The following is a 17,987-nucleotide window of genomic DNA, read 5'->3' as shown; positions in this document are numbered from 1 at the left end:
GCATGTTGGCAACACCATTTTGCACACGTGATTTTTCGGGCAGACATTCAGTTGCACTGTGACTATTGATGGCAATGAATTAATACAATCGTAGAGGTTTTATCGTGCACTCTCTGAGGGCAAGGTAATCATTGATGAGAAATGTTCACTTGGTCTCAATCAAAAGTGCACGTGTGACTGGACTATTCCTACTCACATAAAACTTGCTCGCCGCACATATCGTGCTAAAACACCTAAATGCGCGCAAAAAACGCGGTATATTATCACTTTTTTTTCCGTAGCTCTCTTCACTCGGCTCCCTGAAATGATCGCGTTGCGGCAAGGTGTCTTCCGTTGTTTGCAAGCATGCGGCCGAGTTTTCTTTTTACCTGAACAGATCGAGAACTGAACAGAATATTCCACCATGCAGCATAAGTGCATTCATGTATCCAGAACAGAATAAAACTAGAAAACTATCTCTCATTGTGGTGGGATGACAACGAACTTGTCAGAAACGGCTAATGTTTTGTAATTTATGGTTGGGAACACAGCCACCACCTCTTCGTCCTTGCCGAAATCCACTGCCACACTCTATGCCAAAGCTATGCTTCTCCTTGGCCTGTCGTTTTTTCCACGCGTCGAAACGATCAGCCATTGCACGCAGGCCGGTGGGGACTTCTTGCTTGGCTTCCTCCAATATACTTATGAAGTCTCGAGCCGGCCTCCAGTTGTCTTTAGTTAAGAGCATGATGGCCACCCCCGTGTGTCCAGCTCGACCCGTGCAGCCTACACGGTGGACGTACTCTTCTATGTTCATAGGGAAGTCGTAGTTGAAAATATGCGTCACATCTTTCACATCCGAACCCCTTGCGGCAACATCTATGGCAATTAAGATGCGTATCTTCCCGCTCCGTAGATCTTGGAGTGCTCGCTCTCGTTTGCACTGTTGTTTATCACCATGGATAGAGTCGCAGTATATTCCTGTTGGTACCAAGCCGCTTGTCAAGTGGTCCACCATAGCTTTCCTGTCGACAAAAACAATCACCTTGTCAGCAGGTAGCATTGAGTCAATAATGCTATTAGCTGACCTCTCTTTTCTTCCTCCTTGCACAAGATGACTTTCTGCATCACTGTGTGCACAGCTGCGAGGTCCAAAGTACCTATGAACACCTGGAAGTGGTGGTTCATGAACTTATCGGCAAGGCCATGCACACCTTCTGCCCAGGTGGCACTGGTCATGACCGTCTGCCGGTGGAGCCTGATGTCTAAGATCACCTTGATCTAGATCTTGAAGCCCATGTCCAGCATGCGATCCGCTTCGTCCAATACCAGGAAAGTGACGAAATTTACGTCAATTTTGTGGTTGAGAACCAGGTCATTGAGGCGGCCGGGAGTTGCGATGAGAATCTCCACGCCGAGGTTGATGGTCTGTATTTGTTCTCTGCGATTGCCACCGTCGTAGATGCACACGCACCTGATGCCTCAGTAGTTGTACTTCTTGGCTTGACGCTTGATCTGCTGAGCGAGCTTGCGCGTCGGAGTGAGAATCAGACAAGACAGGCCTTTCCTCTCCTCCCTCGGAACCGGCTGGCTGTCGATGTGAATCATGGCTGGGAGCAAGAATGTCAGCGTCTTTCCGGTGCCCGTTTACGTGTTGCCGATCAGGTCCTAATCCTAAAGGAATAGCGGCCAGGCTTGACTCTGAATAGGGGATGGCTTCTCAAACTTGTTCTTGTAGATCTCGTCCAAGATATCTGGGAATTTTGAAAGCGCTTCTTCGAACGTTCTCACTGGGTTGGTGGCCGCCTTCAGTGGCGGCTTGCCTTTTATATTGTTGTTTCTGCCTGACTATATAGTTGTTTACTGCCCTGAAGGCTGCTTCCTCAGCCGCAGACATGCAAGCAACATGAGCATTTTCGTCGTAAAAATTTTTCTTGGCTGGCACGAGAGATGCCCAGTGTTTCTTCATCTCTTCGTTGCTCTTGGCGAGCAGCGCAGCCTAGTCAAACAAAGGCAGCGGTTCGTTTTTGCTGAGGCACGCTGGTTCTTCGATCGGCGGATTTACGATGGCATTATTTAGGTCGCGAGCCATTCGACGCGCTTCTTGAGGGCCCGATACTTCGACCTTGCTTTCGAAGTAATCTCCATCGTCCTTTATCCAGATGCGCGCGCCACTGGAATCCTGGAGGTCACGGATCCTGCAGCCGTCATTCCCTATGAGTTTTCTCACGTATTTTGCTTGAACCTTGATCTCTTCGGTATCAGGTCGCGGTAACGGGTTGACGATGGCGTCAATTAACTGGCGAGCTTCTCAAAGTGCTTCTTCTCCACCCGAGATCTCGACCTTTGTTTCGTAGTAGGTGTTTTCTTGGTCGTTTTTCTTGATACAGATCCAGGCACTGCTGGAATTTTGGAGTTCACGAACTCCAGAGCCGCCTCTGCCGATGATTTCAGCGACCTTCTTAGCGGGCTCCATGAACTCTTCAGAGATCTGGCGCGGCGCTTTGGGTATCGATGCTTCACGGGTGTCCTCTATCCAGTAATCACAGTTATCGTTGGTCTCAGGGACATTCATGATTGCTGTCTCACTAAAGGTCGGTGAACGATCGGCGTGGACAACAGCACAAGAGCCTTAAACGCCTGCTCGATGTGCTATCGAGCCCACTTGAACATTTCCGATTGGAGACTACCATGCTAATCAGTAATTGGTCCCTGGAATCTCCGTGTCCGTCGACCATTAGGTATTTTTATGTAGTTAATATCGCACCGCGTGTCCTCGTGCTTGATGCTCGTTGACGTCGTTGGCGTTCAATGTAGCAGATCACGCGCTATCTGTTACATCTTCCTTTTTTCGCACCACGAACTTTTAAAATGCACACACTTAAAACGCGCACTATTTGTACTCGCATCACGCATCACACAGACATTGTTGTCTGTTAGTTCTAATTATTATTGCGTCTAAATAGAGTAGTTAGGTATGTCGTACCGCATTAAAAATATCCGGACACTTGTCGATCTGCGCGCCTCCAACACCATACTTCAAAAGGCATATGAATGAAACCGAGATAGAGTAGTCGAATTTTACTGCCCAGTGCAGAATGCAGAAAAGGTGCTATAACTTTCCTCACCTTGATATGTGGTAGAACGCCACAGTGCCCGAGTTGTACGTGACTGTTGATTCTGTGCATTTCATTATTTGTTTTATTGCGATAGCAGTTATATGGAGACTCTCGGCTGGATTTTGCTGCCGGCGTCACCGTCATTCACCGTATATATATATATATATATATATATATATATATATATATATATATATATATATATATATATATATATATATATATATATATATATATATATATATATATATATATATATATATATATATATATATATATTGTGCTCACATCATATATCCTGCTTATATCCTGCTCACGGATGGTTATTTTTTCACCCACTTTTCTTTCTTCTTATTTACATTCCATTGGTTCTAATAACTTCCCTTGTACAATCCTTGGCATTACTGTCTGTTAGATCTCATTAATATTGTGTCAAAACACAGAAAAAGGAGCCCTTAGGTATACACTTCTTTCCCTTATTCATTAATGAGGGTCTCGTACTGGCAGACTTGGTGCCGTTAGGTTGTATACGAGGGACTATTGGTCAGCTGCCCGTTCATAATAAGTTCACGTGCTACGTGATGCCACACAGGCTCATAAAAGGGCGTACCACACTCGCGGCTATGGCTACAGATGGCGCTGACTGACACTCCCACGTTCAAATTCACATATAAACCCAATAAAGTGGCTGGAGGGGAAAGCCGCCATGATAGCTCAGTGGTTAGGGCATCGAACGCGTTATTCAAAAGTTGTAGGTTTGATTCCTGCTCACAGCAAATTATTGTTTCACCCACTTTTCTTTCTTCTTATTTACATTGTATTGGTTCTAATAACTTCCCCTATACATTCGTTGGTATTATTGTCTGTAAGAAGATGTCATATATATATATATATATATATATATATATATATATATATATATATATATATATATATATATATATATATATATATATATATATATATATATGTATATATATATATATATATATATATATATATATATATATATATATATATATATATATATATATGAGCGCGCCATTTCAAAGCCTTTTCTAAACACTCATTGTGTGACTGCTGCTAGCACACTTGATGGGTACCCAATACGGCATTAATAATAATAATAACTTCTGGGTAGTAGACCAGCATTCTCTATTTTTCGCCATTCTTCTGATAAGCATTGCATCTGCTTAACACTTGCAAGAAATTTTCTGCCAATAGTTCATACAGTGGCTAGCTGACGACGATGAGAAATTTATGCCTGAAGTGGGTATCCGCCACAGTTAATAGGTGATAAAAAACAAGCTTTAATGGGTTGGAGCATTGTACGACCCACTCGCTACGCTATTCACATTGTGTGACGCCTCCTTGAAACGCTTTATTACTCATATTAACGTGAATTCTTTCCCGACATCAAGCCTGCCTAAGGCAAGTTTGCGAACAAGTCCCAAGCACTGAAGTCGTTAGTGCATGCAATTTTTTATTGGCACTTTTTTCCAGTGAATATCTAGAGAGAGTAAAACGAAAACAGTTGTACAGAGACCTTTTCAACATAGTTTTACCGGTGCCACATTACAGGAGTTTGTATCCTGCTAGACGTGCTCAAAATTCACTGGCCCGAGTAAAAAAATGGCTGTATCATCTAGTTCAAAATCATTTTTTAATGGCCAACTACGGCGATTTTTTTCAGGTCAGTGGTTGGTTGGTTGCGAAACTTTATTGAGGTCCTGCAAGGCGCGCATCAGCGCGCAGCGGGTGACTCCCGTGCACGTCGGGACCGTTAGGCCAAGCCTATCGGCCGCTCCACGGGCCTGCTGGACGGCCCAAAGTTGTTCGGCCAGGAGGGAGCTGCGTAGGGCCGCCTCCCACCTGACCAATGGAGTGTAGGGGTTAGTGTACATTGCCTTGCGAGGTCAGTGGATGTCAATAAAATTCACTGGGTACGTTCATTTGCACGTTTGCGCCATTCATTCCAAATTGCAGGCTTAAAAGTTTCGCAGGTTTCTTTCAAATGAGTTGTATAACTTGCCTCGAAACGCTCGCCTCGCTGCCAGAATTAATGGCAACATTGTGTGTGTGCTATGGTCTTGTTTTGCTATGGTCTACGGAGGAAGGAAAGGTATACGAGAGGTCCTGACGTCACTCGTTGTGAAGCCGCGATGAAGCCGGAAGTTGGCCATATTGACTGGTCAAATTCTCCTCTTGTTTACATCCAAATGTAAAGCAGAAGGCTCGACTCTCTCTCTCCGGCTCGGAAAGCATGTGAGCTGCGCAGCGCGCGTGTCTTGACGATCCGAAACTAATGGAACGGGGCTCAACACTCTGGGCCAGCGCGACACCTTCGGCGAAATCATTTCGTTCGAGTATTAACAGCGAGTAACAGCTCACCGACAACGAAATAAGTACGAGAAAGAAGAGAAAGAGAACAGCTTTATTGGTTTGATCCGGCAAACAGGGGAGGGGATAGAGATTGAGACTCTTGCGTGCCCGCTTGCCCTACGGAGGCGGGGGCCGTACTACAAGCCCATTGGCGAGCACTAGCCGCCTCGCGCCCCAAGGGGAACGTCACGTGCTGGATCTTGACAAGTACAAGAGAACGCGCGGTACTTGCTCTGACAACGGCGAGTGTTTCACTTCATTAATTCAGCAACTGTACAGACAACACGATCGGTAGTGTGCCTTCTACAGTTGCATTCCGCCACGCGGTCGAAGCAGCGTCCGGCCACTGTGTCAGCGTGCCGCGTGAAACTCACCGGTGTCAGCATTCTGCGACCGTGGTGACTGAGCACGGTGCAAGTGACACTTGAACGCGGTGCTGTTACGTCGAGATTACATGCAATGCTGGGGGAGAGTATACGAAGCGGTACAGAAAAGGTGTTTTATTACGCACATGCAAGTTGTTACTGTACACACACAACACGAAACTACGTATGTGCACATGGTCCTCATTGCGTCTTGTTGGGCTCAACAGCGTCGTCCGTTGTCACAAGCAGGAGCACTGCCTAACCGTCACTGACCTGCAAGGCATTCGTTGTCGTTCCGCTTCAGCATGGTGCCCAGTGCAATTTCGCTGAACACTAATTGCTTCATCGCGTCATCCGCCGCACGACACATGCACTCGTTCTACGGACTGTTGAAACCCCGTGATGGACAAAAGAATTTGTAAACGTTGCTAAGAGTACAATAACTGCCGGGAAAACACTGCGTAACCAATAACGCGGCGCAGAGCATGGATATTGTCCGCCACGGCTCAGCACTAGACCTGGGGAGGCACACATGCCACCGCCAGCCGCGGCCGCTCACTGCTAACCAGCTCCACTGCGCAACACGTAACCTTAACAACGCCGCCATTTTGCCCAGTTAATATGGCCGCCATGATGTCATTTCATCCACACTTTTCACGTAGCGCGCCGGCTGAGCTTGCCCTCTCCTATCTTTCCTTCCTCCATGGCTACAGTGTACTAGAAGAGGGCAGTGGGCTTACTCCACAGCTACTCTGACGCTTTTGGCGTCACATAAGAGAGATGGCGCCACAGGCATCTTCAATGGAAGCTTCACCTGCAAAAGCTGCTCGCCGATGGCCGCTCGTAAAAGTTGGAACGGGCATTTATTCGATGTTTGTAATAAACTTGCATGCTTTGACTGCCCTCTGATTATATTAAGAGCTTCTGGTGTTCTCGCTTCATAGTGTTTTCCTTTTCTTTTGCGATACAGCTTCCTGAAAATTAGTCCGATGGCAGCCGGTGCAGTCTGTGCATTCTCCTTTCTAGTGCGATGCAGCTAACGCTTTGTGTGTGTGTGGGGGGGGGGAGGGGGGGTTTGGAGGGTGTGTGTTTGAGTTAGTAGAGTATTCTTGATAAGCACTATATTTGTTCAGGCCCCATCGTGTTTCCTCGAATATAACACCTCGTCGAAAAGGATGATGTATCCCACAAATTATATGGTTTGATACAGTGACCAAACGTACGGTTCATGCTGTGTAGACCGAACCTAAAAATAATTCGCAACAAGATTATGCCCACCCTTTCACGACATAATTAGAAAACAGTGCACGTTCACTTCCTAGAAAAGCTTTAACATGCAGGCGTGCTGGCTGGGTTTGCGCCTTTATAATAAAGTGAAATTGTAGTGCTTAAATCATTTCTGTTCTGCTTCCGCTGTAGACCATGGAACAGCAGTTTTCTGGGGGTTATTAATAATCATAAGTATGCAGATACGCGTATGTTAGACATAGTGAAAAACTAAATAAAAATACACAGAAAGCTTCTGCTCCTGACATGAAGCTCTTATTTGCAAGAACTGAAGTACACCATCTAGCCACTGATTTACACACCTTATTAACTTCATGTGTGACGGTTCATCTTCAGCTGCTTGGCCCTCTGCTGCTTCCCTGCCTAATTGTCAGTTTTCAGTCCTTTCAAATTGAATGAAGACGTGTGACAACGTAAAAAGTAATTACTTTCGCTGTGAGGGTAGCTGCGTGCATACTGCAACCAACTTGAATCGAGAGTCTGCGCTGAACAATTGTCAGTATGTCCATAACGCTGTCAGAGTGCAGCTTACTCTGGCAAAAACATTCTGTGAAAATATCCTCGAGCTTTTTCATGAAGCTGTACAGCTGACGTGAGGGCTGAAGAAGGCCTCCTCGGTCACAAAATTTCGTCAGCCGAACAAGTTGAAAACAGCCTCGGCGTGGATAATGGGTGAGGTATGCGCACTTTTTTTTCCAAGTGGAGTTCGCAAACTGCGTTGGCGTCGTCCAGAAGCTTGTCCGCTCTGTGCTGGTTCTCGCATTTTTTTGGCCTGTTTTCATCCTTCAGGGCGCCAAACAATGACAGGTCCTGCTTACTCTTCACGAACACGTTGCCTGTTGACACCCAAGCGCCTAACAGTGGTTTTGCCGTTGTCGCGGCATGGTTGCAGTATGCACTGTAAAGCATGCTGTCTTCTTGCGTGGTGCGTAACGCTCAAAGCTGATGGCAAAAACTAGGCGCAACAATGTCCACATCCACACAACGTGGCTCAAACTCTGTTGCTCTGCAGGACTTGACCGGCTCACAACCGGCTCAGCGGCAACGTCCCTCCCGAAATTCTTCCATTGATGGCGATGCCAGCGCCGTCGCTCGTGCGACCAGAGAACCACCAACGTGCGACATTTCGGGAGCCACTCCTCTGCATACCCTCCGCCGGAGAGTGAGCCCACTGCCCCCTTCTAGTGCACCGTAGCCGCGCGGCGCAGCAGCCATACCCACGCAGGAATGGCTTCTGCGCCGCACGGAAGTGACGTCACTAAAAAATATTACCTAAAGCTAGTTAAACGTGTATGTTATTCGTGCGTAATGCGTTAAACCTACAAAATTTTTACTAAACATGTGTTTAACGAGTCAATTAGCTTAGGTTTGTTATTTAAATACATATTGTCGCGACGTCAAGAGAGAGGTCGTACTCGAAGACGCTGAGAAAACAGCAGCGGGTCGGTCTTTTTGTTAACCGCGTGAGAGAGAGTTCCTCATCTTTCTCGTTGTTGCGTTCTGCATAAAAGCGTGCAGATGCGCGTATGCGCTGTCGCCTTCGTCTTTTTCGCGGGACGCACGTGACATTTGCCTCCCTCCAAAAATGGCATCGTCCCGATGCGCAGCCAAGGCACTCTACTTATAAAAACGCACTTATGCACCGGCACGCACAGGACAAACGAGAGTTAGCTGGACAAGTAGGGTTTCATCCGGATGACATGCACGATTTCGGGTGAGCAGTTTCGGTGACTGGAACTGCAATTGCCGTCGGGAATAACTTCGTAGTTGATGTCGTTCAATCGTCGGGTGACTCGATATGGGCCAAAGTATCGTCGTAATAGCTTTTCTGAAAGTCCGCGTCTACGTATTGGGATCCAGACCCATACCTTGTCGCCTGGTTTGTAGGTTACCAATTTATGTCGTAGGTCGTACCGTTTCGCATCATTGTGTTGCTGGTGACAAATACGCACGCGGGCTAGCTGTCGGGCTTCTTCGGCACGCTGACCAAATTCTTCGGCGTCAGCGTGAGTGTCGTCACACTCGTGCGGCAGCATAGCGTCCAACGTTGTAGTGACTTCGCGCCCGTGTATTAAACTAAACGGCGTCATTCCGGTAGTTTTCTGTCGGGCAGTATTATAGGCGAAGGTCACATAAGGCAAGATTTCGTCCCAGTTCTTGTGTTCTGTGTCGACATACATGCAGAGCATGTCTGCGAGGGTCTTATTAAGCCGCTCTGTTAGTCCGTTTGTTTGTGGGTGGTACGCCGTTGTTCTCCGGTGAGCTGTACCACTGAGCCTGAGAACCGACTCCAAAAGTTCTGCCACGAACGCAGTTCCTCTATCCGTGATGAGAACTGTTGGAGCACCATGCCGAAGGACGACGTTTTCTATGAAGAAATGAGCCGCTTCTGCTGCTGTGGCCCTCGGCATGGCTTTAGTTTCTGCGTAGCGAGACAAGTAATCAGTGGCGACAATGATCCATCTGTTCCCTGTGGTAGAAGTTGGGAATGGGCCCAGGAAATCCATTCCGATTTGGGCGAATGGCTTTGCTGGTACTTGAACGGAATGTAATAAGCCTGCCGGCCTGCCGGGTGGTGCTTTGCGTCTTTGACAGTCGGCACATGTTTGGACGTGATGTTTCACAGCAGCAGGTAGGTTAGGCCAGTAGTAACTGTTTTGCAGACGGGACAATGTTCGAGTGTAACCGAGATGACCAGAGGTGACTTCATCATGGCAGGCTTCCAGGATTTCTTTTCGCAGTGATGCAGGGACGACGAGCAAGTATGGGCTGCCGGTGGGAGAAAAGTTTTTCTTGTATAGGACGTTGTTCCTTAAACAAAAAGATGGCACTCCTCTCGCAAAAATTCGCGGCACGTCTTCCCGTCGTCCTTCTAAGAAATCGATAAGCGAAAGCAGGTCAGGGTCACGGCGCTGCTCTTGTGAGATAGTAACCGCGTTGATGACTCCCAAGAATGCGGCGTCCATAGACTCGTCATTAATAGCGGCAGGCTCAACGGGTGACCGCGAGAGACAGTCTGCGTCGGTGTGCTTCTTCCCTGATTTATAAATAATGGTCATATCAAACTCCTGAAGCTGAAGGCTCCAGCGTGCTAAACGGCCGGATGGGTCTTTCAAGTTAGTGAGCCAGCAAAGCGAGTGGTGATCACTGACGACCTTGAATGAGCGGCCGTACAGATACGGTCGAAATTTGAGAACCGCCCAAACCACGGCGAGGCACTCTTTCTCGGTAGTCGAGTAGTTCTCTTCCGTGCGAGAGAGAGCTCTGCTGACATAGGCTATCACTTTCTCGGAGTTATCTTGCCATTGTATCAGTACGGCGCCCAGGCCTACATTGCTTGAGTCGGTGTGAAGTGCTGTTGGCGCTTCCTGGTCAAAGTGCGCCAGAACAGGAGGTGTTTGGAGGCGTTGGCGTAATTCGTTGAACGCTGTTTGTTCCTTTTCGCTCCAAAGAAAGGAGACATCCTCTCGTGTGAGCCGCGTCAGAGGCGCCGCAATAGACGAAAAGTTGGCGATGAATCGTCGGTAATAAGCGCAGAGGCCTAAGAAGCGTCTCACTGCTCTTTTGTCATGCGGTGCGGGAAACTTTGCGACAGCGTCGATTTTGCCCGGGTCAGGTCGAACACCTTCGTGGCTGACCACGTGGCCTAAGAAGCAAAGTTCGTTGAAACCGAAATGGCACTTCTCTGGCTTTAAAGTCAGGCCAGCCGAACGTATAGCTTGTAGAGCTGCGAATAATCGACTTAGGTGTTCCTCGAATGTAGCTGAGAAGACGACAACGTCGTCTAGATAAACCAAGCATGTCTGCCACTTAAGTCCTGATAGCACAGTGTCCATCAAACGCTGAAAAGTGGCTGGCGCTGAGCATAACCCAAATGGAAGCACTTTAAATTCATAAAGACCGTCGGGCGTCACGAAAGCAGTTTTCTCACGGTCTCTCTCGTCGACCTCTATTTGCCAATAGCCACTTCGCAGGTCCATCGATGAGGAAGAGCGTGCATGCCGCAGCCGATCAAGAGAGTCATCCATACGTGGCAGTGGGTAGGCGTCTTTCTTCGTTACTTGGTTTAAATTGCGGTAATCTATACAGAAACGCAAGCTGCCGTCTTTCTTTATAACCAATACCACGGGGGATGCCCAGGGACTCTTGGAAGGCTGTATTACGTCATCTTGGAGCATCTTCTGAACTTGCTTTTGGATCTCCTCACGTTCTTTCGGAGCCACACGGTATGGGTTTTGACGGATCGGTCTCGTATTTTCTTCAATGATGATTCAGTGCCGGGTCAGTGGTGTTTGCTTGACTTTCGACGTGCACGAAAAACAATTTTTGAACTGGTGTATCAGCTCTAGTAGGTGCTGTTTTTCCGAGGCTGACAGGGTTGAGCAAATGTTGACAGACAAATGTGTCGAGGCTGGAATGGTCGCCTCGTCCGGTTGCAAAGCGAAGCAATCTACCATGGCTATGGTCCTTCTAGCCACCATGTTTTGCCTGGTGAAAGTGACGAATTGATGTGCCACTCCAGCGTCTGCTTGTCTGCTATGTATTGTGTGGGTTTGGCTGGCGCTTCCTTGGTTGAGCGTGTGATTTACTTTTACGTATTGGTTTGCGTGCGATAGGTGCCAGGTGGTGTTGCGTTGTGCGCCACACGCAATTTTTAGCCGATCGCCGTGGACGGCGTTGACAGGTAGTGCCATCTGGCGGGCACTATGTGCAATTAGGCAAGTTCCGGTCAACGTTTATAGACGTTGGATCACCGTATAAATTTTGAAGCGACGGCCTTCCTTAAAAGTGAGCCGAACTGGAGGAGAAGGTTATTACTCGAGTCGTGGCACACACAGAGGATAGCTCATAACATCAACCGCTCTCTCGGAACCCCTCCCCCATTGTATACACATGCACTGCACTCCACGGCAAAACGAGAGAGAGGGGGGTCATTATCCGCCCCACGAGTGCTTTGAAGACGCCGCTGCTACGTAGCCCCGGAGTCACCCCTGAGGAAGGAACCAAGTCGGTTTCGAAACGTCGGGTTTCTTCAGAACTTTTGGTTGGAGTCTAAATCATCTCCCAGTTTCGTACCCTACAAGACAGACTTTTGTCGAATGTTTACATTCAACGTTTATAGATACAAATATCTATAAACATTGGTTCCGGCAGCGTCAGGCAAACTTTTACGTCACTTGAAGTACTCGGTTGGGCTTCGGTTTCAGTATCGCGGTTCTTCAGTAATTCATAAAAATTATTCTCAAATTTTTTGAGCAATTCAGTTATCCGGCACGTCAGAAGAGTGTCTACGGAACATAAAAGCACCAGTATCTTGACATGGTCAAAAAATCACTGGAGTTGGCCTTTAAGCTCCATACTGGGACTCTAGAAGTTGAAACATGGATGCAAGAAAGGGGACTCTTTGTACCGTGGGGAACGCACAGTTTTCTCTGTCGTAAACCAGCTGAAACCATCCAACATATGTATTTCTGGATTGTTGGGAAGGGGTGTTCTTCTGAGACATTCTGCAGAGAACTATCAAAAAAGATTTACCAATCGATGCCTAAGAGATCAGGTTTTTACCAATGAATGAAGAAGACGATGGAGCACCTTATACTGTTATGTTGCTCGGCATTCACAGTATTTGGAAAAAGTATATGGCAGTCCGCCATGCCGACATTAATATTGTTGCGCACATGCACGAAGCCAACGAAGCGTATATGGTGAATGCACTTGTCGCCCGGAGTGAGAATGGAAAAAAGGGATCAGGATTATCTCTAACCAGTCGGCCGCTGGACACCATGAGACTGTTTGAAGAGTCGTGAAAAGTCGAATGGTTGGTGATGACGAGGAGTCACCCGACGGTTGCAAAACCGCGATATGTGGCCTGGCACACCTCAGGAATAGCACACCGGCCGAGGTTGACACATTGGTCGCTCGTCGATGAATCGAGTGTTATCATTTGTTGTGTTACGGATGTACTGGTCGGGTACGTCGCAACGAGACGTCGGGTGTCGAGGAGGCATGCGCTGAGGGTGGTTCCGACACCGGCAATTAAACCCGGGCTTATGAACACCATTCTGCGTGGCTCGAAGTGGACCATCTGCATGTGCTACCTCGACGACGTCGTCATCTTTGGCCGCACGTTTAGTGAACACAAATCTCGTCTGGATACTGTTTTGAACTGCATCCGAAACGCTGGCCTAGTTTTAAACTCGAAGAAATGCCACTTCGGAGACCGCCAGACGCTTGTGCTCGGGTATCTCGTTGACAAGGATAGTGTTGTGTCGGCGGGTGGCGTCCGAACAACGGCAAGGGGCCCGACAACTGGACGCGGAACTCGGCGCGCGCTGGCAATTGGCCCACCGACACGAGTGAGTCAACCGAACTTTACGGAAGCCCAACAACGACTCGACTGACCAGCAGCCGTTTATTCAAACCACATCATGAAGCGACGCGTACACACGTAATTGGCTGCTGACAATCACGTGTACCGGTCTGCAATGACATATATATCAAGCACACAACAACACGACAGTGTGCATCCTTCTCAAGGATAGCGCCACAACACCACAGATGGCATCCGCCCTGACCCCTAGAAGACAGCAGCAGTTGAAGCGTTCAATGCGTCGCGTTCCGTCAAGAAGCTTCGTATTTTGCTGGGGCTTTGTTCGTACTTCCGCCGCTTTATTCCAAAGTTTGCCGTCGTTGCGTATCCTCTCACATGCCTCTTACAAAAGGACAATTCCTTTGAGTGAACTCCGGAGTGCGATTCTTCATTCCTTCAATTGAAGTTTTTGCTAACGTCACGACCCGTCCTTCAGCACTTCAGTCCTTCTGCTCCGACAGAGCTTTATACGGATGCTAGCGGCATAGGTATTGGAGCCGTCCTAGTACGTTACGGTGACCGCGAACACGTCATCAAATACGCAAGTCGCTCCCTAAGCAGACCGGAGCGAAATTACACTGTCACGGAACAAGAATTCCTGGCGGTAATATTTGCAATTCAGCTGTTTAGGTCTTACCTGTAGACGTCCATTCAAAGTCGTAACAGACCACCACTCGATGTGTTGGCTTGTCAACCTTCGTGACCCTTGCGGCTGCATTGCGCGCTGGGCACTCCGTCTACAAGAATACAGTTTTACCACCGCTTACAAGAGTGGTCGTCGACATGCTGACGTGGACTGTCTTTCACGTATGCCACTTAGCACAATGAACTGTGAATCCGATGACCTTGACCAGCTTGTAGCGTCTGTGCATGTCGCCTACATTCCCGGACTACCCCAGTTTCATAGCAGAACAGCGGAAGGACGCTAAACTAGCACCACTATTCGCCGCTGCATCCGCTTCCGCTATTACACGCCGTTTCTGTAGTCGTAATGGACTGTTGTTCAAAAGGAACCTCTCCAGCAGTGGCACGCGTTTCCTTCTAGTGGTCCCGGAGAGCCTGCGAACAGTTATTATGAGTGTCATGCACGATGACCCCACATCTGGACATTTAGGTTTGGCGCCAACGCTTCACCTGACTCCACCTGACTAAAGAGCGCTTTTATTGGCCTGTTATGCAGAAGTCTGTTGAGAGTTATGTGGCAAGCTGCATGCAATGTCAGTGCCACAAAGGTCCATCAACTGGTCCTGCTGGTCTTCTACAGCCGATGCCAATTCCAAGCGTGCCTTTCGAACAAGTGGGGATTGACTTTCTGCGCCCCTTTCCAAAATCGGCTAAGGGCAACCGATGGATAATTGTTTGCGTCGACTACCACACACGCTACTGCGAGACGGCGGCCGTTCCCTCCGCAACTGCCAGTGATGTCTGGTCGTTTGTGCTACAGTACGTCATCCTCCGACACGGCCCACCTCGCCTTATTATCAGCGATCGTGGACGACAATTCACAACGGATGTCGTGGGGGAGCTACTTCGTTTGTGTGAATTACGCCTGCGTCACTCGACACCATACCACCCCCAAACTAATAGGCTGACGGAGCGTACCAACCGCACCATTATCAACATGTTTTCTATGTATGTCTCATGCGACTACAAGAACTGGGATGACGTACTCCCGTTCATTACTTACGCGTTCAACACCGCGAAGCATGAGATTACAGGTTATAACCCTTTCTTTTTACTTTATGCACGTTCACCCCGGCACACAATTGACACATTGTTACCTTTCTGTGATCACGACAACGTCACTGTAGCCGAGACTCTCTGCCTCGCCGAAGAGGCGCGTCGCATAGCTCGACTACGCACATCGGCATCGCAAGACAAAGCGAAAGCACGCTATGACATTCCCCATGGACCAGTGATTTATCGCCGTGGTGATCTGGTGTGGTTGTGGACTTCAATGCGCAAGCGCGGGTTATGCCAAAAGTTTTTGGCCACTTACGATGGACCTCCTGTCATTGTCGACAGACTTACAGACGTCAACTATGGAATAGCTCGTCTCACGGCGAGTGGTCGACGAGCTGCCAAAACTCAAGTGGTTCATGTTGCCCTCCTGAAACTGTACACGCCACGACAACTCGACTGACTCGTGCGGCTGCCTTCGTCCGCGCGGAGAGGAATGTTGCGGACATGCACGAAGGCAACGAAGCGTATACGGTGAACGCACTTGTCGCCCGGAGTGAGAAAGGAAGAAGAGGATCAGGAGGATCTCTAACAAGTCGGCCGCTTCTGAGCTGCCCCTCACGACCGAATAAACGGCCACTTTCAACCTATACCAATCTCTTTCAAACGTAACAATATACTACCCATTCGTGAATATGTCCACCAAATGATCGCGAAGTTTATAGAAGAGTGTAAAACTGAAGACCCAATTCCAGAGTGGCTCGAACATCTTGAGCCACTTATCCGTATAAGGGAATACTAGTCACTATGTAACCATTGCGTTCGTTACCTCTGTATGTACTTTTTATGCACTGTATTATTATTGCATGATGTGCAAAAGTAAGTAATATAAAAAACGGCGTAATAGATTTTTTTTCGTATTTCGCGATAGTGGTCACGGACACCAGCTGCGGACAGCCACGTACGGCGCAGCGCGGGACATAACGTAGCCGGTGTTGCTGCCACCCGGTGAACCGAGCGTTTTGAGAAGACAGTCGGCCTTGCGTCCACCCGGTTATGGAGTTACGGTGCCTTCTAGCTACCATAACCCGGTTACAGTGTACTAGAATGGGGCAGTGGAGTGAACGAGGCGGCCGCGCCGCGTCTCGTCTGGTTCTCTGGCGGGTGACAGTAGCGGCGGCGCTGTAGCTCCATGGTAATGAAGTTCGCGGGAGCGTCTGCATTGGGAGAGCGCGCCCGAGCCTGCGAAAGCGTGTAATTGCTTGTTTTCAGCACGTTTAATGCGTTTCTGAGCCTTTATCAGTGGATGCACCTGATACGCGCCATGGTGCACGAGGAAATATGCAGGCACGTCGAAATTGCGTCGATACATTCACTGTTTCAAGAGCCTGCCGACCCAGAAAAAAAAATGTCACTCGAAATTTGCACGGATCTGCCTAGTTCCTTACTCATTCAGCGCTCTGAGCTGCGTTACATCATAGGTGGCTACTATCAAACTACGAAGAGAGGAGAAGTGTCAAAATTATGATTAAATCGTGCGCTCGTTTTGTCAGCAATCTACGAAATCCAGAGCACAGTGTTCCTCATATGAGCCTATATGCGCTCGATTGTTTCACGAGAAACCCGAGTGTAAGCAACGTTGTCACAACATTAATTGGTGACGGCTCTTTTTCATCATGCCAGTTTTGTGGAAGATAATGATTATTGCTTTTCGAAAGGCTTATTACATATTAAACTTATTAAAAACAACACTGAAACATATTAAAGAAAGGCCAATTGTTTATATAGCCCGTCTGTCATTCTGCGTAAATTCATTGTAACCAGTTCTCATTTTGTATTAGTATACCCTGAAAATTTAAATTACCAAAACATTTCATGGTGTAGGTGGTTCAGATTCCCTTCCTCTCCCCTCTTTCTTTGTAGCTTTCTGGTTCTGCGTGCGTGTGACATAGTATTTGCATTTTAATATCACCGTTTTCTGAGCACAGCTAACTTCCAATAAATCAGCTCAGTTATTCTGAATATTGTAGACGCCTAACCAATGAAGAAAGAGTTAAGAGAGAAGAAATGAGTATAAGACACGCCTTTTCTGAATTATTTTCGATCTCTCACAAGGGCTTTTACGGAGCTCAAATTCAGTAGATGGGCGTGTCATACTTCAAGGGCTATGGCATCATGTGCTAGACATGAATGATGGACTGGTGCGAAGAAATCTGCGTCAAGAAATCGCGACGGAGGAGCCGAAGCGCTTAGCAGTTCCTGCACGCGGCGCGCGGCCTGTTCAGTACTATTCGACTGCAGCGTCGCCGCGGCGAGCAATGCTGAAGGAATCAGGCGGCGAGGCGCGATGACGCTACTCAACACTTCTAGAACACTCTAACCCGGTGAACCGAGCGTTTTGAGCACGGTGGTGGTTTTGAGTGTGAAATCCACGGTAGTACACTGTACCACGGAGGAAAAAAAGGTCCATTCACCCAGATAGCCGCTTAAAACCGACTTCACTTGGCTTGAAGTGTCTTGTTAGATTGCGGAGTTTCTCACTAATTTGCTAGAAACTCTATGGTGGTTACAGCCAACGTTATAGTCTAGTAACGTTGGTTGTGGTGTTTTTTTTTTCTTCGGGGTGTGTGTTGGTTTTGACCATGAGTTGTGTGTAATGGCGAGAACTGCCTTGGCCCGTGGAGACGTTGTCGCGTTGCGTAAGAGAGTGTTATAAAAAGTGATTCAAGTGCAAGTCGCTGCCGCTTTTGGTAGTTCCCGTGAAGTCGCACTGCTTTACACGCTGATGGAACTTCGCCGCGGTGC

General features: G+C 48.0%; 1 pseudogene; it reads right to left on the bottom strand.

The window, feature by feature from the left end:
• Positions 1–360: 360 nt before the first annotated feature.
• Positions 361–1,948, bottom strand: LOC119162278 (putative ATP-dependent RNA helicase DDX43; annotated as a pseudogene).
• Positions 1,949–17,987: the final 16,039 nt, after the last annotated feature.

The sequence above is a fragment of the Rhipicephalus microplus genome, chromosome X (assembly GCF_043290135.1).
Source record: "Rhipicephalus microplus isolate Deutch F79 chromosome X, USDA_Rmic, whole genome shotgun sequence".
In the NCBI taxonomy this organism is placed as follows: domain Eukaryota; kingdom Metazoa; phylum Arthropoda; class Arachnida; order Ixodida; family Ixodidae; genus Rhipicephalus; species Rhipicephalus microplus.
This window is presented reverse-complemented; position numbering and strand designations above follow the sequence as displayed.